This window comes from Prorops nasuta, unplaced genomic scaffold (assembly GCF_024137725.1).
Source record: "Prorops nasuta isolate Cenicafe-Biocafe unplaced genomic scaffold, Cenicafe_Pnas_1.2 PNAS00001, whole genome shotgun sequence".
In the NCBI taxonomy this organism is placed as follows: domain Eukaryota; kingdom Metazoa; phylum Arthropoda; class Insecta; order Hymenoptera; family Bethylidae; genus Prorops; species Prorops nasuta.
Genome location: NW_027116798.1, coordinates 8,199,222 through 8,221,268, shown reverse-complemented (window position 1 = coordinate 8,221,268; position 22,047 = coordinate 8,199,222). Strand labels below are relative to the sequence as shown.

General features: G+C 32.9%; 1 protein-coding gene across 1 annotated transcript in view; it reads right to left on the bottom strand.

The window, feature by feature from the left end:
* Positions 1-22,047, bottom strand: part of LOC136774330 (diacylglycerol kinase theta) — a 2,104,019-nt gene that overhangs the window by 3,575 nt on the left and 2,078,397 nt on the right. The window lies entirely within an intron of this gene.

The window sequence follows — 22,047 nt, the reverse complement described above, 5'->3', positions numbered from 1 at the left end:
AACCAAATTAATTTTTTCTAGCACCTGCCAGAATGACAACGCTACTGAACAATAATCCGTTGTATTTTTTTGTTTCCGATTACCCAAACTGGAGATACCTCACGGGCCAGCAGCACATGTTTTTTATTTTTTACCTACTTGGACCTCATATAATTTAAATAAAATATAGTAAAAATTAAAAAAGTTTGTATAATTCAATATAGTATTAACAACATATAAGATTTTCAGATTTTTTGCATATCATTTAGGTAGTCAAAAATATTCCCGAAAAATACCATGCAAAACCGGTCGATTTACCAGACTACTACCTTAACCCATTAACGTTCAAAATGTCAAAATTTCTTGCACGTTTTCAAAGTGATTTTTTCCTATGTAATTGGCGTTGAAAAAATTCTTGAACCACATATTCTGATGTAAATTTGCATGCTCTTTCAGAATCCGTTGCCAGAATCATGATAAAACTTACAGGAAAAGAGATATGCTCGATTAAAACATAAAAAAACACCTAAATTTTCGAAAAAAAATTTTTTTAGGATTTTTTTTCGAACTGTTACGGTGAAGATATCACCTTGCGACCGTGATAAAAGGTGATCATGGCAGTTGAAGTTTAACAGAGAATTTTTTTGTTGACCTTGAACCATCGCTTCTTTACAAAATGGCGGAAAAAACGAATTTTTTTTTTCAATCTTCATCAACTTTTTTCTCGAAATCTATGGTCTTTAGAAAAAAATTCATAAAAACAAAAATGCCTTAGAATCGCTCGAGGAACATTCCCAAATTTTTTCAGAATTTTTTGAGACAATTTTTGATTTTCCGGGAAACTTGTGAAATGGAATTTTCAAAAATTGTCTCAAAAAATTCTGAAAAAATTTGAGAATGTTCCTCGAGCTATTCTAAGGCATTTTTGTTTTTATGAATTTTTTTCTAAAGACCATAGATTTCGAGAAAAAAGTTGGTGAAGATTGAAAAAAAAAATTCGTTTTTTCCGCCATTTTGTAAAGAAGCGATGGTTCAAGGTCAACAAAAAAATTCCCTGTTAAACTTCAACTCCCATGATCACCTTTGATCACGGTCGCAAGGTGATATCTTCACCGTAACACTTCGAAAAAAAATCCTAAAAATTTTTTTTTTCGAAAATTTAGGTGTTTTTTATGTTTCAATCGAGCATATCTCTTTTCCTGTGAGTTTTATCATGATTCTGGCAACGGATTCTGAAAGAGCATGCAATTTTACATCAGAATATATGGTTCAAGAATTTTTTCAACGCCAATTACATAGGAAAAAATCACTTTGAAAACGTGCAAGAAATTTTGACATTTTGGACGTTAATGGGTTAAGGTAGAGGTTAAAACCTCTATATATATATATTTTTTTTTAACTTAAGAACTAATCATTTCGAAGTAATAGAAAGAGAAAGAGAGAAACAGATAGAGATTCTAAAAGATACAGGAATAAAAGGATTGTCATGATAAATCAATGTTTTTTAACAGCATTAACCTATGAAACACGTGATACAAAAAATTCAAAAAAATTTTTACATAATCTTATCATATTCAGAAATGTTACAGAACGAAGATGGGCGGGGATACGGAGGCAAAGAGAAGGAAATTACTCAAGATACAGCTATAATGAATTTTTCTTGTAAATCGTTATTTTAAGAAATATTAACACGAAAAATAAAGGCTGTAACAAGTCAAAAAATAAATTTCACTATGGATCCATATTCAGAGACCCTTAAACTATCTAAAGCTACATGCTCATTTGCAATGTTTCAAGAATGAAAAAATGACATGCAAAATAGTCACAAAATATCATTTGTCTATGCGAAATTCCGTTTTTAACTTCAATCCTACGGTGGCACGAGTTTTTACTACCAAAATCGGCTAGACTCTTGTAAACCTCATTTTTATCTGCTTTTACACCAAGTTAGATATAGTTAACAAACAAACAAAAATAATGCCTTTTTAACGGATACCCTAATACTTAGGTTATGTTGTTTCATTTATTATTATAAAATTTTCAAGTTTCTTTATCAAGGGTATCACTGTCGGAGCAAAAATAAAAGGAATAATATTGTAACGTGGGGTGACCCCTTACAAAGCTCACATTTGCCCCTCTCACATAATACCTCTTTTAATTTCGTAAGAAATGTAAATACTTAATCTGTGATCTGTCAGATGTATGCGATTTTATTCCGCTGCATTCCTTCCTGCCCTATCCCCTATTGTTTTTCCTCTGATAATCCTGACAAAAGCACATGAAGAACTCCACGAAATTCGTACTCCGCGTTAATCTATTGGTAGGAACGCCACCTTGCGTTAAGAAAAAATGCGCTCTGCTGAGGTTTGGGCCCAGCTATGAGAAACATTATGGAACAATGATCAATTAGTAGTATTAATTGGATCAATCCTATTTTGTCGAAGGTCAAGCGGGAAAATGATAATTTAATAATTCATGACCGAAAGAAGGGATGGAAACTGGAGCTAATCACGAAAAAGGAGGAAAATGGCGCACGGACGATTCTCTACCGATCATTTGTCCAGCGAAGAAAATGAAACCAACCGATGAGTATCGACTGAAAAGAACTTTGTTAGCAATCAAATATTTAAGAGGCCACCCTACAATTTGAAACAATGTGGTTTGGTTAGGCGAGAAAGTTTTCGTATCAGCTATGGATGGCAGAATGTATACTGACATTCATTGAATCTGCTCGTAAAGAATAGTCTACTAGATTTATAACTAATTGGACAGCTTCAGGGTTCTAGTTCTCAACAAGCCGTGAAATGTCATGGTGATGTCATGTGACGCCACGATGGCGTATAACCGTCTTGGTGGAGAGTATAAAGAGAGTCTGGTAAATTGCATATACTCGAGTGTAGTGGCTGATCGTCTTACTTTTGTGAAAAGTATATCATTTCGGGATAAAATGGTATATTAAGAATTTTCTTCTTTCTATGGGCCGGTGTTAAGAGGAAAGTAGGATTCCCAACAAAATAAAATAAAATCTGAAAATGTTCAATTTGAGTTAGCAGCTTTGCAAAGTAGCATCTACCGGCTGATAGGGTCGGTGAAATGTTCGCAAATACAATGCTGGAAACCTAAGAATTCAAAGCCAAAAAAGAAGTGATCATTCTAAATAGACGACAATTCCACGTATAAATATTAACTAACATATGACTTATCTAGTTTATCTTCAGAGTATCTTTATTTCGAGCTCCTGATTTAGAAAACTGCTGTTTTGGTTTCGAATTCATAAATTTTTAGCATTGCATTTGCGAACGTTTCACCGACTCTATGAGCCGGCAGGGGCTACTTCGCAAGATTGCCAACTCAAATTGAACATTTTCAGGTGTGTTTTTGCTTTGTTGGGGGGGGGGGGGGCGAATTCTACTTTACATCTTACACCAGCCCTATTGGCCGTTGTGACATGAAAAATCAGGTGTTCTATGTACAACATAATAATCAAAAATTTGAAAATCGCAAATTGTGATTGGTAAATTTTCAGATTTCTGCTCGCTCTGTTGCACATAAAACACCTCATTTTTGATCTGACAATGGTCCTATGTCTAACAGCTTTGCCAACCGTAGCACAATACCCTAAAGATTTGTAAATAGCGTAGCATAATTTGTTCATTTGCTTTATGCTACGCCGGAATATTTTTTAATATCCTATAATGTAGCATAATTTAGTATAATAAGATTGCGTCAAGGCGAGAGAAACTAGGAATCAGAGGGGCGAGGGTATATCTAGGGAATTTGTCTGTAGCTGTCAAATGGCGCGGTTAACCCTCATTGTTGTATCGTAAACAAAAATAATATTTTCGGAAAACGATTGCGGAAAAGAAGGAAGGATTTTAATAAATATCAGAGTCTAAGGAAAAATTTAATACATGAGTAGAAATTAACCCTTAAACCACACACTTCCTATTAATATCATAAAACGTATACATGGGGTCTAAAAGACCCAAACTTTTTATAATGTCTACAAAGATTGTATTTTCAAGTATTCTATTAAGAACATAATTAATAATGTTTCTCATGAATCGGTTTTTCACTATTAACGGTACAATCACAAAACTTTGAAATCCTAAAAGTTACAATTAAAGCTATTTTTTTTTATATTTTAGACCCTTAGCGCACTTTAAGGGTTAATAATAAAAAATAAAAATTATTGTAAATTTTTAGGAAAATATACTTTGTGGTTATTTTATTTTTGTTGCAGGTGAAATCCTGTTTCAGATGAATTTTAATTAAGGACATATGTACTCATAGACTAATAAATGGAAAAGCATTAATATACGAAGCATTTGTGTGTGGTCCAATTATTTCAATAATTGTGACATAATGTTGTAATAGTGAATGTGTGTAAGCGATTGGTGTATATACTACAAATTCTTATTATAAATTAATAATGATGTACGATACTGTTTTGATTGCTATTAAAATAAAGTAAAGCTAGTTCAATTAACATATTTTTTTATTTCTTCCCTTTCCAAATTCTATAAACACAATAATTACATATTCTCGCAATATTCATATATTCTTTAAAATGCTAACAAAATTAAAACTATTTTATGTTTGTAGAGCATAGCTGTATGTTGCAATGATTTTTATTATTCAATGTAAGACAAATTGCATAGGGTTTCTGCAAATATTTTATTAATCCATCACATTCTTCCATATCCTGTGTGATATTTATTTGCCTCCGTTGCACTATTTTCTTCCAGTCTTTAACATATAACAATAATTCTTCAATCATTCTTACATACACGCAGATCTGATAATACTGCTGATCTGTAATTATTTTTGTGATACTTGAAATGATTGTTAAACCATTAAGTGTTTAATTTGAAAAATGGACATTTGAATGATGGTATTAAAATTTGGCATCTCTTCTGCGAGATATGTTCTCATAATACTTGTGAAGATAAAGTTCTTTAAAAGGTATGTGTATACTGCTGAGTTCATCTTGTTTTAAGCATCAAATAGTTTTTCAACTACACGCTTAGATATCTATTTTGAATATAGAATATTTAGTTCGATACATCTGTTATGATGTAGTTAGGATTGATAGAAATATATATCAATCCTTTGAAAATGATATATTATATGTCTAGTAACTGGATAAATTAAGGTTTTAGAACAGATAAAATTCACATACAAATAGGAGTAACAAAATATGTATTATATATTAAGGATGGATATCCAAATGAGAAGTTGGAAGGTTATTTGAAGCTAAAAACAAGATAAATTCAACATTACACATAAATGTATTGAAGAATAAATTCGTCTCAAATGTAAAGAGAAGATATCCTATGGAAGAGGTTCAAAACATTATAAGTACAAGAAATCAAGTGTTCATTCTTCAAATTTAATAGAACAATGATTTACCAATCATCTTAACTTTTATAATAAAATCAATTAGTCATTAAAATAGCCTTTTCTGAGTGTATTTAAAAATAGCAACAAAATATTGGTATATGTTGAAAACTAAAAGAAATAACTAACAAGGCAAATAAAAGTTACACAGGATATAGAAGGATGTAATGGGTCAATACAATATTTGCAGAAACCCTATGCAATTTGTCTTATATTGAATTATAAAAATCATTGCAATAAACAGTTATGCTCTACAAACATAAAATAGTTGTAATTTTATTAGTAATTTAAAGAATATATGAATACTGTGAGAATATGTAATTACTGTATGTATACAGGGTGTAACAGCAGTGATGTTTTTAATTTCAACCATATATTTTTGGGGTTAAACTAAGTAGAAAAGTCCTATACTATGACATCCGTAAAAGCATCATTGCTGAGATAAATCAATTTGAAACCGATAAATGAAAGCTTTGATTCAACGAAAAAATTACTTTACTCTCACATTCGTTGACAGTTCCCCTTCAAAAAACAAAAGAATTTCGTACTTCATTGTTCCGTAATGTCACACGCACACCTGTACAACTATACCAATTGCAAACATTAAACATTGCCTCCTAACATCTTGCATTCCTGATCCTGGTACTGATGATATTAATTTTCTGCCTATTTTTAAAAGGATCCTCGACGGCACCCACTTGGTTGATAAGTTGGAAAATAATACGGCGTTATTCGTAGATTAATTTCCAATTCGTTTTATCTTTTCGGTGACGCGACATATGAACTGCTCTAAGGTAGTCAACAACTAAGTATTATATTAACGTAGTAGTCTAGTAAATCGACCGGTTTTGCAGGATGTTCTTCGGGAATTTTTTTAACTATCTAAATGAAATGCAAAAAATCTGAAAATTTTATGTTATTAATTTTATATTGAATTATACAAAAATATATATTTTTTTAATTTTTACGATATTTTATTTAAATTATATGGGTTCAAAGTAGGTGAAAAAAAAACGTACTGCTGGCCCCTGAAGTATCTCCAGTTTGGGTAATCGGAAACAAAAATTGCAACAGATTATTATTAAGTAGGATTGTCATTCTGGACGGAACTAGAAAAAATTAATTTGGTTGAAAAATAACAAAATGGCGGACTTCGAAAAAAATGGTACAAGTTTTTTAGTGTAAATTGGGCTGTAACTTGAAAAATAATGGATGAAAAAAAATGATTCTTGTTCCGCCCAGAATTACAGATGTGTAGAACAACCTGTAAAAATTTCAGCCCGATCGGTTCAATAGAAAATCTGTTATGCCTTGGGCCGACCGAGAAAACGTGGTTTCGAGAAAAACTCAGTTAAAGTTTGGCTAACAGAACTTTCATCCTCACACCAATCGTCGATCCTCGGTAGTGCAACAAGCTTTAGGTCTCTTCATACGTGTCAAACGCGGGTATATCTGGTTATATTCTTTCGTATATCAAATGATATACGAAACTTCAAGGAAATATAAAGGTAATGAGACATAATAGTGAGGAATAACCGTTAGCAGCTGTCGCGCATCTTGCATCGTTCAATTATGCGGCGCTCTCGAATATATGTTATATCTTTGTTAATATTTTGAATATCGGTTTAAAATTTATACACCATATTCTCATGTTGATATACTATCGAAATATGAACAAAAAAATTTTTTTTCGACCAAAACAACTAGACTCCTACCTTAAAAAAGCTATCATAAAAAATTTTATTTTTTTCTGTATTTTAAAATCTTACTGTTTTATCAGATGTAACAGTTTCCTGTGTGCATCATTAGAAGAGCAAAATGACTCGAAAATAGATTCTCAAGTAAGGTCATAGTCTTCTCTGGAAATTTCAACCTAAGTGGAATGTTTGATGGATCCCTTTACGAATAAATAAGTTTTTCTTCTTTTATGAAATGACAACCCACAAAATTAAGCATTATTTTTTCTTAATATCATAGATTGTACAAAGATTTTACCTTTTTGCATAGTGTCTACCTAAATGAACTTGCCAGTAAAATTAGCCAATTACTATACCAGATACTACTTTATAATTACTAGAAGTTGATATGGTCATCAAAATGAAATATTTTTCAATTCATCAAGCAAATCGTAATAAACTGAAAAAGAGAAAAGCATAAGTATTTACTAACTTATCAGAAATCTTCTCGTACCTAAGAGCGTGCAAAGACTATTGTAATGGATTCTTCTACCACGATGGGCTGATCGTGATAGCTATCTTCCTATTACCTTCGGCCGTCCTTACATTCGGTACTTTCAGGGCGCCAGTTGGTCGTGTGGGTGACCAACAACCCTGCGTTAACATAGGGGTCTTACCCCGCCATTCCAATCGTATGCATTTTCCAATGGGCTGATTGGTAGTGCATAGAGGACGGTACGGAAGCCTGGTTTGCTCAGTGTGCTAGGTCGTGGAGAGAGGGGAGGGTCCCTTACAGGTAGCCCGAGCCTCGCGACAATAGACACACTTTCCCACCCACACCCACTCACACATGTGAGGGGAGGTGAGGAGACGAGAACATTATCGAGATCTTTTCTCATAGGGGACTGTCAGGGTGGTACATCCCCGCAATGCCCAAGTCCGCGGTGCTATGAGCGTTACCATGGACTTAGCGGCGGCACCCGGCATGCGGCATAAACCTACCATACCTGCACAGGTCCCTTATGCATCGATAGCATACAGTGTGTTCGTTGTGTAGGGAGCAAGCTCACCTCACGCACACGGACACACTCATCGGTGAGCCGGTGTGGTATACGTCCGCCTTGCGCGACGTCCCAGGCCCGACTCACTCTCTTATTTCCCCCTCCTCAGGGGACTAGAGAAATCGCCTTTCGCATGGGTCCCTGTGCCCACTTCTCCTCGTCTCAAGTCACCAAGTTACTTGGCACAGCCCTACCTTGCTCGCTTGGTCGGCTTGGACTTTTAAATGGAGCGCCGGTCTTTTCATCCGGTCTTCTGACGGTCCACAGGGATGTTCCTAGACGGTACTTCCTATCCACTCGGAAACCTATGCACCGAGTCGGTAATGTAGGGTTTGAAATAACCACTACTAATCGTTAGCTTTTTCTTTAATTTCTTTATTAAATCCGGTATCTTGATACGTAACGAGAGGACCTTGTTACACTATGAATAATAAACTACATCATTAACAAAAAATTATTCTTAATTTTGTAGCTTGTCTTTTCATAAAATGAAAAGAAGCTCATTTATTCTTAAAGAAATCCTTCAGACTCTCCACTTATTAGACCAAAATTTCGAGATAAGACTATGGCTTTACTTGAAAACCGATTTTCGAGTCATTTTGCTCTTGCATTAATGCAGCAAACTCATATTTGATAAAAAAATGAGATTTCCAAAAACAGGAAAGAAATACAATTTCATATAATAGCTTTTTTAATATAGTACTTATTTTTTTACTGACTTACAGCAGTTCATATGTCACGTTACCGAATACATAAAACGACTTGAAAGTTAATCTACGAATAATGCCGCGTATTATTCTCGAGACTTCAACCAAATGAGTGCTGTCGAGGATCCTTTGAAAAATAGGCAGAAAATGAATTTCATCAGCACCAAGATCAGGGATGTAACACATTAGGAGGTAATATCATTAATCTGCGTTGTTACGTGCGTGTGCGTATGTCCGTATACGACAATACGGATCGGTCGAGAAGTACAAACTTCTTTTGTTTTTTAAAGAGGAACTGTCAACGAAAATTAAATTAAAGTAATTTTTCCGTTGAATCAAAGCCCTGATTTATCGGTGTAAAATTGATTTATCTCAACAATGATGCTTTTCCGGACCTTATAGTATAGGACTTTTTGACTTAGTTTATGCTCAAGAATATGTGGTTAAAATTAAAAGCATCATTGCTGTTACACCCTGTTTATGAGCTAATTGAAAATAAATAGATTGTAATAAAAGTAACAAATTAAATACCAAATGCAAGTCTTGGGTTGCTTATTTTTAATTCTACAGTTTTCAAAAATATCCTCTGTAATGTTGGAGTTACTTTTTGAAGCAAGAGCTGTTAATGCCATTAATGTTTACAATATGTATAAAAATTTTTTGTTTTCATTATGAAAAGATATACTATAAATAAATATGTATATGAATATAATTGATATTTTCTTCTGTAAATTGAACCTAATAGAGAAAGCTTCCCCATCTCTTTAACAGGCGACTTTGCCTTGAGTAACTAAATAAGTGTAGTATCGCAGATGGTATGGCGCTTGCCTAGTATCTCCGCGGGCTAAGGTTCGTTTCCCGCAGAATCATGCAAAATTTTTGAATTTTTTTTTAATTAATATGATTTTTTAATTGTTATTAACTTACTAGATTCAATAATAAATTTAAAAAATGAAATCTTTTAACAATAATACATAACACATCTTTCTTAACAAAATTTATTAATGTTACTTATTATAATCCATTTCTTTATTTTTTATAAAATGTAATAAATCATAAAGGCTGCCTATAAATATTTCATCAGGATATGTTAATGATCCAATAAAATTAATGTATGGAAGGACAAGAGGAAGCAAGCATTTATTCATTTTGAATGAAATAATATTATAAGAGCAGTATCAGTTGAGTTCTTAGAGCGCGAAACCAATTAAATGAGTTTCGTGGTTTCAAACCCCCCTGCTAGGGATGATTTGGTCATCCTGAGGCTGTATCGACCCCGGAAGGGATATAAATCTATGGTTAATGAGGGTCCCACGTTGCATGGGGAAGCCGAAAGGCGGGCCGTGGCGCGTTACGGGTTATAGAACTCAACGATCATAGTATGCTAAATAGTAAAAGATATATTCAATGTATTGATTGTAAGCATCCACTTCCTATGTTTTTTCCCTCTCTCCTTTTGAGTCTGCTAGTTCGCATAGTAACAACGATAATGTGAAAACCACGGTGGAAGGAGAAAAGATCTCTCTCTTCGTAACTTTTATTTTGCTAAGATACAAAATTGTTTATTTATTAGCCTAAGTTCAAATTAAACCGAAATGTTGTCAGGAGCAGACCTATTTCTGTAATTATGTATCAAATAAACCATATATTGTAAGGTTACTAAAAATCACCGTACATTGAATTATCATTAACAATATATTTAGTTTGGCCAGCTTTTATCAGGGCTGGCCGAAAAGGTTTTTGTTGCGACTAATTCGGCTTGACACGTTGGTAAAACGAGCGAAGATCGAGCGTGATACAGAGAGGTCCGAGAAAACTATACCGCTCTCTTTCGTACTCGAAATATACCGAAGCTAATCGAAGGAAATCGAAACATGCACGTACCGCAGTAATGGTATGCGTGAACGTTTAGAGAGGCTGTAGTGGGGAGTTCTCACGGATGATTCAATAGCTCTACGTATTGTTCATTCTATGGAGGCTTAATGGGTGAACATTTTAGACCCATACTGGCTTCACTGGTTGTAAGTGTTAAACGACCGGTGCGTGGTGAGTAGCATTCTCGGGCGAAACGGTTATAACCCTGTAAATTATTAACCTTTTTGGAAATTATCTTCAGGTTACGCATTAGGCTTAAGGGGGAGGCCTCTTGTAACACTACGAAAAAATAGCAAATTTAGTGATTTTTCTCAGGGATAATCCAATATATAATCGATTCACTATTTTTGCTATTGATTTTATGTATTCTCAAAAGGATTATCATATTTTTTTTTAGTTGAGTTACAAAACAGGTAATTTAATTTTAATGTTATAGCGTCTGCATAAATCTCCTCAAACAGCGTGACGTGTAGCTTCCCTAAAAAGCCAAAAAGTCATATTTTTCATCTATTACTATAATCCTAATAAGTTTCCCCTCAGAATGAACCTCGTTTTATTCAAAAAAATTGATAATTTAAACATAAATATCAAGTATGAAAAATAAAGTCTAATTTTGACTATTTTTTTGTTCATTTTTAAAACAGATTACTAAATAGTAATTTGTAAAATATTTTTAATTTGAGGTTCATCTTTGGAAAATTTTGTTACCTTTAAAACAAAAAAAAATGTTTAAATCATTTGAGAAATTTCTGAGTTATGTGTCCCGCCAATTCGAAAAAAATAGATTTGAGAAAAACGCGTTTAAAGTTTCCAGTAGGAAAAAAAACTCAACTGGCGGATGTTAATAGGATCGAAAACTGTTGACTATAACAAATATTTCTTCCAAACTTATATGAAATATAATCTCAGACGATCTATGAAAACAAGGTTTGAACATACTGTAACTTCTCGTTTCGCGGTTCGGCCTCGAACAGTGTTTTCACTCCAGGGATTACCTAAAAAGAATATTTACGAAACTCTATGCGGCCTTGGTTTGCCAGGGGAGGGCAGGGACCAGAAACGGACGACAAGACACACGGAGGTTTTATGGCCAGGAAATATTAAATAAAGTCTCGTTACAATTTTTAATATATAAAAATCACAATTTTATTTCCGCGAACAAAAATAAAGCTATACATAAATTCTATTTTGCATTTTCTGAATTTAATTAATTTTGTTCTTCCGAGGATATTATTACTGGGCGCCAGTTCGCTGGAAATTCTCCGAGTATACCTACGCGGTTGGCCGGCTGGAGACTCGTCTCATGCGTGGACCAAGACGCTTTGTAAATTTCACTTAAAATAACGGGGAAACGGCTAAGGTAAGGAGATTCGAACGGGCTCGCGTCGGGAAAACTTCGAGAAGGCTCTGGATCGCCTTTCCTCGACGAGGGACTACACCCCGTCCTACAACGTATTCCTAGAATACAGGGGATACCTACGCGATTCGCGACCCGTTAACATTAACCTATTGCTCTTAAAACCGTTCCCGAAAAAATAATACACGCAATAATTTTTTAATCATAAACAAGAAACCGACTCGTATTACGCCGGACGAAACCCGAATAAGACAACGGATTAGGTAGTAAGGAGCCTTGGCTTCTTCTCAAGAGAAAACCAAGTTTACCTAGGAGCAAAAGCTACTTGCGAATGACAATGGGGGGATGCTGCTGCATGCGTCCATGCAAAAAGTCCACTACTAGGTTGTCCACCGCATTCTAGCTATACTTCCTCTTTACTGCCAAGTTGTATTCACTCACCAATTCATAAAAATAGGAACTTGACTACAGGGCAATACCCTTACCGTATATGCAACGGGAAACAAATTAACACATTAGGAAACACAAAATAAAGACTGCACACACGTCTTAACCAGACGGGACCCAAATTTGTTGTGCCTCAGGCGACCACAGCACGCAAGATTATCAGATCGGCGCATGCGCGAATACATCGGCTATCGACCCGCGATTTAGCGTAATACGAGCAATTATCGCGAGTACAGGCAGGTGGCGCCTTACCCTCCCCTTTACCGTGACTATCGTGTAGCAAATAATATTCGAATTTTTCTATGACGAATACAATGCCTCGTCACAATACATAGAAATAATGAAAGCTATTGTTTCCACGGAACAGTACGCTCCGCAAGCAATATTATTACATTACGTACAACTACTAAAAAATCTATCACTATTTACTCAGTACGAATATTAATGTAAAACTTTAAAGGTAATATCTCTTAAGGCTATATACACTATCCATTTACGAAAAAAACAATCGATTTTTTCAAATTATTACACAAAGCTCTCCCTTAATATTTAAAATATTTTAGCAAAATCATGATTGAATGAAAATAATTGTAACAATTTAGAATACAAATACTTCTTTTGGCTGTATTAGAATTCTACACGTATAACTTTGAGAGAACGTAAATTTACCGTGGTGTGTAGAGAAGAAATATACATACAATTTTAACTGATTATTTCTTTTCTAGTTTTTGGAAATTTCAAGAAAAATAACGGATTTTTGAGTATTTTAGACTTTAGTTTATAAATGAATGGAAACATACTTTCAAAACAGATCTACGACTGGATAGAAAATATTCATATGTCACCTGGCGCAATCACATCTAGTATTTCTGAAATAATATGATAATTTATATGAAACCTATTTTCAAAAGGATGCATTGAGCCGTAAAATAGCACTTCGAAATTATCTTCTACAATTTTAGAAATTTGAATTTTTTCATAGGGGCCAATTTGGAGTTCGTATTTATCTGTTTAATTGACGTAACGACTTGTTTTATAGATTAAAAAAAAATAAAAACCGGATAATAATAACAATATTTTATTTTCTATCAATAATTTAGAAAACGGGAGTATTTACAACGTTTCATCAAACATTAGCGACTCTAATTAGAGACGAAAAAGAAACAAATATTTCTACAAATGTAGAAGATATTTTGGAAAAAATGTAACAGCTCAAAAATAATAAATTTTAAACATTCGTTGCGCTATTGCAGTTTTTTCAAGAAATGTTCAATTATAAGAACATTTTTTGTCCCTGGTCTGAAATTACCCGTTATTGTTTGATGAAGCGTCATTATGGAGATCGGAGGTTTGTCGGTGCGAATAGTTAGGGACTCTCGGAGCGTCTCGATCCAGCGAACCTCTCATCTCTTTCCACTCATACTTCTACCCAGCACCTTCAGGTGGCTACTAAGCGAAGCGCTCTCTTGCTCCCAACTTCTTATAGTCCAGTCGCGGAAGCATATAAAAACCACAGAGATGGATGTTGTTTGATGTATAAACTTTTACTTTTGCAATTTGTTAAAAAAAATATGTAGATTAAGACTATGGAACTGCTACGTTCCGAAAATAATGGGAAGTTTGTCAAAAAAATCAACAACTGTAAAATATCTTACTTTTACGCGAAATATCCGTTTTATCTCGAAAACTAAGTCTCGTACGAAGCAACATCACTCTTTACTTTTTTGTTTATTTTCAAACTTCTTAAAAGATACGTCTGCTAAAGATCTGAAAATTTAAGTTTTTACATTGTTGAATTGCAAAAAACCATGTTGAAATGTAAACTTTTTAAAAGACTCTGTAGATTGAGTAAATATTAATATTTATCAATAATATTATAGAATTACACTGTTATTAGTATCTTTAATCTCCATGCTAAACCCAGACATCGTGCGTCAAATGGTTCTCTCAGGAATGATTTGTTAATTTAATAATATATAATGCCTTTGATCTGATATAACTTTTAAACAAATGATTTTATACAACGATCCATTTTTTTACATATTCTTCAAAGAATAAAAGCTCAAACAAGTCCAAAAAGTACAACTTTTTCCTTTTTACAGCTTTCAAATGATTTATTGAAAATTTTGCATTAAATAACAATTGTAAAATAATACTAAATATTAAATGATCAAATTATTTTTCCTTATAATTCAATAGTGCTTTCAATTTCGATTAATTTAAGACTAATTAGAGCTAAATAACTTCATTATTTTCTGAGATGTAGATGGACAAAGTTCATTAGCATTTGTTGCTAAAATATTTGACGAATCTGCATTTGCCAAGACTCGACAGATAGCTTGAAATGTATACTTTTAAGGTTTACGGGTCTGACTAATTGTATGATTAATTTAATGTTTAAATATTACTCCTGAAAGTATTAAGAGTACACGATTTTTGCCGCGGCGATAGACTGTGAAGTTTTGGGGGAAGCTTTGAACGTCGAGTGTAAAAGTCGATTCGCTCGCTTCAAAATCGCTTGCGCTCAAAAATTTTGAATATCTCAGCAACCAGAGCATCAATCGAGGTGATTTTTTTTAAACGATATAGAAGATCGAAAGAAACTGATTTATGAATATATAAATTTAATATTTTAAATAATTTTCTTGTTATTTTTATCTCAAATTATATTAACATTTTGGTGCAATTGTTTCATAACATACAGATATTCATAGTTTTCAGGGTATCTTATAACATTAAAAAAAATGAATTAATTTATATTTAAGTAAAAGAAGTGTATTTATTCCAACTTTGGTTTTTTATTTATGTGTTTGACATTCTCATCGTGTTCAACATTTATATCATCATAGTCATCATCACAATCATCTTCAACGTCACTGAAATTAATGCCTACACTTTCATATTCTATTTTTTCCTACTGCTATATTTTCGATGTTATCAAATGTTATTTCATCTAATTCTAGTGATTCATCGGCTCCAGGTATTATTATTTCATTATTTTTACATGTTTGTCCTCGACAGTGTGTACAATAATCCGAACACGCTATCCATGCTTAGCACAACCACAAGTTTTGGTACAATTTTTAAGACATTTACACCTAATATCTTTTAAAATTTCATTCGGTACTAACGGACCAATAACATATGATGGAACGATTTCACTTTTGTTTATTTCCCAACCCCATTTGACAGAATTTATTTTGTTATCTAACCATTCCTGCACCTGATAATAAACTCTAAATGACTGCAAAGCAAACGCCGTTTCGGTACGTGATAATGCTGCTAAATTAAAGGCACTTTTGCGAGAACATTTTTTAAAACAAAGATTACGAAATTCATTCAAAGGAGTGTGTCTCTTGTCACCATACAATGCGCAAACCATTTTTTCACCAGCTTTTTGAATTTCATTTTTTGCAGCATTCGGCGCATTAAAAATGTACATTTCATTTCTCAGACTATCATTATTTTCTAGTAATTTAATAATTTTGCTTTTCCACTGTTTATAAAACGCAGAAGTGGTATCGCAACCCGTAAATGTATGAATAAAAGCAATTAAATTTTTGTTGATTTGATTAAAAAACTAACGGCGCTATACATGGTTTCAGAAGTCTGCTCTTTACCAGGTTTAAGTAAATAAACCGTTTTATCTTTAGGTTTGATTTGAGTTAAAATTACTAAAATATAAATATCTTCGGCTACTATTATAGATGGTTTTTGCACACTGCTTATTGTAATTGCTGTTTTTACAATTAAGGAATCAGAATCGCCAAATGGCTGCTTTGATTCAAATCCTACCTTTTCTAATTTTTCACGCAGTATACTAATCAGTCTGGACTTGTTTTTATCATTACTTAGAAACTTTTCTTGTGGAACGGTAATTGCCATTGATGGATCAATTAAAATCCCACAAAAAACAGACTTCGCCTGTAAAAAAAGGCGGCAAGTACATAAACCATCTAGCATAAATAATATAGTAAAATTATCTAATTAAAAAAAGTAGTGAAATCCAAATATTAGGCAAGTATATTTTTTCACCTTACCAAAGTTAAATTTTCGAAAAAAAAAGGAACAAAAAAGTTACTTGCCGGGCCCGTAATATCCATGCACAGTGAGAAATAGAATCGTATGTGGATCGGCTAACTTCACTCTGTATTTTAACATGACATTTGCTATACTACGCTATAGCTGAATCTCACACACGATTCAATTTCCCACTGTGCATGGACATTACGGGCCCGGCAAGTAACTTTTTTGTTCCTTTTTTTTTCGAAAATTTAACTTTGGTAAGGTGAAAAAATATACTTGCCTAATATTTGGATTTCACTACTTTTTTTAATTAGATAATTTTACTATATTATTTATGCTAGATGGTTTATGTACTTGCCGCCTTTTTTTACAGGCGAAGTCTGTTTTTTGTGGGATTTCATAACGTTTTGTAAGAGTATAATATTTAAAAAATTAAATTATTCTTTTAATTTCTACAGATTTTAAAGAAAATCTCCACCCTTCTCATGTTTTGAAACAGCAGCGCTTAACTAATAAAAATATATATATTTATATTGAAAAAATATCGCAGTCAACACATTGATTTTATTGATATTTGTAATGTATTTTGTATAAATGAACTTTATAATTAATGCTCAGGCTAGTTTTTTAATGTTTTCAGTTTCACCATAATAAAAGTATGATTAAATTTTTCATAATCAATAAACATACTTTCAACATATAAAAATAATGAAATAAAATGTATATATTATAATTAATTTACATTTTCTGTTTATGAACATTTGACTTGTTACCAACATCTAACTTTGCCAAACTTCAGTAACTCCTTCAGCTGCTTCAGGTGATACAGGGGCAAGACTGGAATTTTTCATAATCAATAAAAATACTTTCAACATATAAAAATAATGAAATAAAATGTATATATTTTAATTAATTTACATTTTCTGTTTATCAACATTTGACTTTTTACCAACATCTAACTTTGCCAAACTTCAGTAACTCCCTCAGCTGCTTCAGGTAATACAGGGGTAAGACAGGAAAAGCAATTCGTAAATCTTCAAATAAGATACAATGAAGCATATAATCGAAGTTGGCATTGTCGTTTTGCATACGCCGTTTCTTTTTAGCACCAATCATTGTCACCTTTATGCTGCTAACACTTGACAAAGGTGACATGAGAGATACATTGGCAAGTCGTCCTTATAACATTTCCTGTGCCAAAGTCCTCAAATTTTCGTTTCGTAAATTTCTATACACTTGAAACTGGTCTGATTTCTGGTGCTGCAAAATGCAGTTGAAACAACTAATTTTTAGACTGAGTTTTTTTCCATTGAGAATAAACGTGCATTTTTTCATCCATACCAATGACCAGTATACTGCCTCTCGTCTTGAATACTTGCATAGGTAATGGAGAAAAACAATCAGCAGCTATTAACTGCATTTTATATCATTTCATCCAATAAATCTCATACTTAAATTGTGGCTGAGCAATGGACGACGTTTATCTGAAAATTGGCTTATTCTTACTTTGCCAATCTTTCAATACTTTTTATATTTGCCTTTTTCAAGTCTCAGAATACAGGAGCGAAAAGCATAATCTTTGATCCAACTCCAATAGTCAGTATGTGTGCGAAAAATTCTCATTGGATTTTTAATTGAATTGTACCAAAAGTATTTAAGTCAAAGCACAAGTATTACTGTTTGCTATAATACACTTGCACAGTGACTGTAAAATACTAAATGATAACACTATGAGTAAGCCTGAAATCAAATTCATCATTTAAGAATTATAATTCCTCAAAGAAAATAAATATTTGAAGGTACATGAAGCATCTTATTTGCTTACCGACATTTGACTTTCTATCACCATCTGACCTTGCTAGACTTCACTGGTTTCATCAACTGCTTGAGATGATACTGGGGCAAGGCTGGACAAGCAATTCGCAAAGCTTTGAATAAGCTACAATTAAGCATATAATCAAAGCAGACATTGTCGTTTTGTATACCACGTTTCTTTTTAACACCAATCATTGTTAGATTTATGCTGCTAACTCTTGACAAAGGTGGCATGGGAGATACATTGGCGACTCGTCCTTATAACATTTCCTGTGTCAGAGTCCTCAGATGTTCATTTCGCAAATTTCTACGCACTTTTGAAACTGGTCGGATTTCTGGTGCTACAAAATGGAGTGGAAACCATTAATTTTTAGACTTTGCTTCAATTGAGAATAAACGTTCATTTTTTCATCCATACCAATGACCAGTATACTACCTTTGGCGCAGAATACTAGTATAGGTAACAGAGGAAAACAATCAACAGTTATTAACTCAATTTTACAGAATTTCATCCAATGAGTCTCATCCTTAAATTATGGCTGTGCAATGGATGACGTTTTTCTGAATATTGGCTTATTCTTACTTTGCCAATCTTTCAATGCTTTCATCTTTGCCTGTTTCAAGTACCAGAATGCAGGAGTGAAAAGCACAATTGTTGATTCAACTCCAATAGCCAGTATGTATGCGAACCTTCCTCCTTGGATATTTAATTCAATTGTACCAAATGTATTTAAGTCAAAGCACAAGTATTACTATTTGCTATAATACATTTGCACAGTGACTGTAAAATAATAAATGTTAACACTACGAGTAAACCTAAAATCAAATTCATCATTTAACAATCTCAATCTTCAAAGAAAATAAATTTTTGAAGAAACATGAAGCATCTCAGTTACTTACCAGTATTTGATGTTGCTCCATCTCCATTTTCTTTAGTGCTTGGTGACTTAACTTCCTTGAGACTAAAGATCTGTAATATTTGGGTGTCTTTGCGTCTTTTGTAAACATCTATTATTGTATAATTAGCTTAAATCCAAACACTAGTCAACTGGTACTCTACGTAATTGAAGGTTCATCGGAATGCTTCATATTTTCCCAACAAGCATTACTATAATTTAGTCTGAAATATTTGTACGCATATATGATATTTGTTTTATTTAAAATCTTCCTTAATCTGCATCCTCCAATAACAGGGTATTGCCAAGATTTGATACATTATTTGGCACTGGTTTGGCATCATACTGCAAACTATGAAATGGTGCCTTATATATAACTTTATTTTAATAAAACAAACTTTTTTTACAATGCACTTACTTTACTTAAAAACCTTTATGTTAATTGCTGTTGAGACAATACCATGTGTCTTGATTATGAGTGAACGTAACAACCTCATCCTTCTCTATTTCATTTACAAACTTCCTTAATCTCCATTCTCCAATAACAGTGTATTTCCAAGAATTGTTACGTTATTTGTTTCATTTACAATCTTCGTTAATCTGCATTTTCCAATATCAGGGTATTTCCAAGAATTGTTACATTATTTGGCACTGGTTTGGCATCAAACTGCAAACTATGAAATGGTGCCTTATATATAACTTTGTTTTAATAAAACAAATTTTTTTTACAATGCACTTACTTTACTGAAAAACGTTTATGTTAATTGCTGTTGAGACACTACCATGTGTCTTGATTATGAGTTAACGTAACAACCTCATCCTTCTCTGTTTCATTTACAATCTTCCTCAATCTACATTCTTCAATAACAGGATATTTCCAAGAATTGTTAGAGCATTTGGCATTGGTAGGACTTCAAATCAGAGCTGCATACAAGGAATATGCATATAAGGAATATTATATAACCTGCAATAAAAAAAATCCCACAAAGTACCACCAAACATTAAATTTTATACATATTTTTCAATACAATGTGACTTATCTGATAATCTTGCTGGCTCCTTCATGTTTCTCCCTTAAATTATCCGTAGTTTTGATTATATTACACTATTACACTATCATTACAGCCAATTCATTTTTATAAAAATATTAAGGTTATACCGGTAAACCTTACAATTCAATTGACATTCAATTGACAGCTAACAGTAGTCGCCATATTAGTTATCGATTATATCGATTATTTAAACGTCGCGTTTGTAAAAATTACGTCATTTTCTTTAGCGATTAACTTCAGCCCAAGACATACATTCTGGCTGGAGAAGAAGAAGATGACGGAAAGAAATTAAATTCGTTATATATATAGCTAACAGATTATGAGATCTCTGGATTGGGTGAACCAATTTTGATGTTTATGGGCTCAAATAAAAGCTTGTTCCAAACCATTTCAAGAAAAGCATTACTGAAATCATGACAGTGTTTCATTTACGGAGAAAAATCTATTTAAAAATTGAGACAGCCAAACTTGCTGTATAAGATACAGTAGTGCCTCGACGGCGGTATAGACATGTCTATACCTACTTTTATGTACTTGCCGTCGAGACACTACCGTGTCTCTTGATTTCTCGACAAAGTTCCCTTGTTTGTCTACGCCGATGCTCTGCATGTTTAGTACATAAAGTTTTATTTTCTGAATATCTATCAAAGATGATAATGATATCTGAATTAAAAAATGTTTCTGAATATAATCAATATAAGGTTGTACAATTATTTGTACAGTTTCTCTTTGACGACATACAACTCTATGTAACAAGAGTCCCCCATCAATTACGTAGAACCAATTTTCATTATAAGTTTCTACTTCAAGAGGTTTGAAAAAAGTATTCAATTTTGATTTTTGTGTTTTACGCATAATTGAATTATCAACAGCGATAAAGGAAATGGAACTAGTTCATATTTCTGAAAATTTTTCAATTCACTTTTTCCCTCCATGGAAATTGAGATTCTTTGAAAAATCAAATTAGGATCAATTATTATCTTTTCATTTTGTATTACTGTACTTGAAGTTGCGGATTGAAAGGATTGGACTCTATTTTTCCTTTGAAATTTAAATTGTTTAAAATTAAGTCCTACTGTACTATTTATCATTTCGATTCCAATTTCAAAAGCTTTGTAACAATTAGTTGAATCATCGCCTTTACATCCTGTACTTATCGAAAAAATACTATCTGAGGGTGCAAATGGTTCATAAGTTGGTAAAAATTGTAATAATTTATTTGTGTCATGTGTGTCTATTGATATTCTAGAAGATCTCGCATCAACGTGTTTTTCTGACGTTAATAAGTTAACATTATAAAATTTTTCAATGGATTCTGTCACGTCGATAAGTACAGGCATTGTTAAAGTCCATTTAGTTAATAAACTATTAGTAATGCCTCGACCATGAGTTAATCCCCCGCTTGTTTTCATTGATCGCATGAGAATTTGGTCTATTGCCATATAGGACCAAATTCCCGACCAATATTTATTTGTACGCCTAATCGTGAAAAATCCTTCTTCGGTAAATTTGTTATATTCAAATAAATCTATTTTATCTTTAAGTTCATACATATCTTGCAAATAAATATGGCATGATTTCGCGTATAAATAATGTCCACTCGCGTGAAAGAATGGCATCATCTTTCGCAAACTTTCAAGATGAATTTCCCAGTTTCCGCTTCTTTCAGCTTCAATAAACTGCTTCATTACAGTAATCATATGAAAATATTGTATCTATAGTTTAGCAGTAGGCCCGTTAGTTTCAACTGATTGTA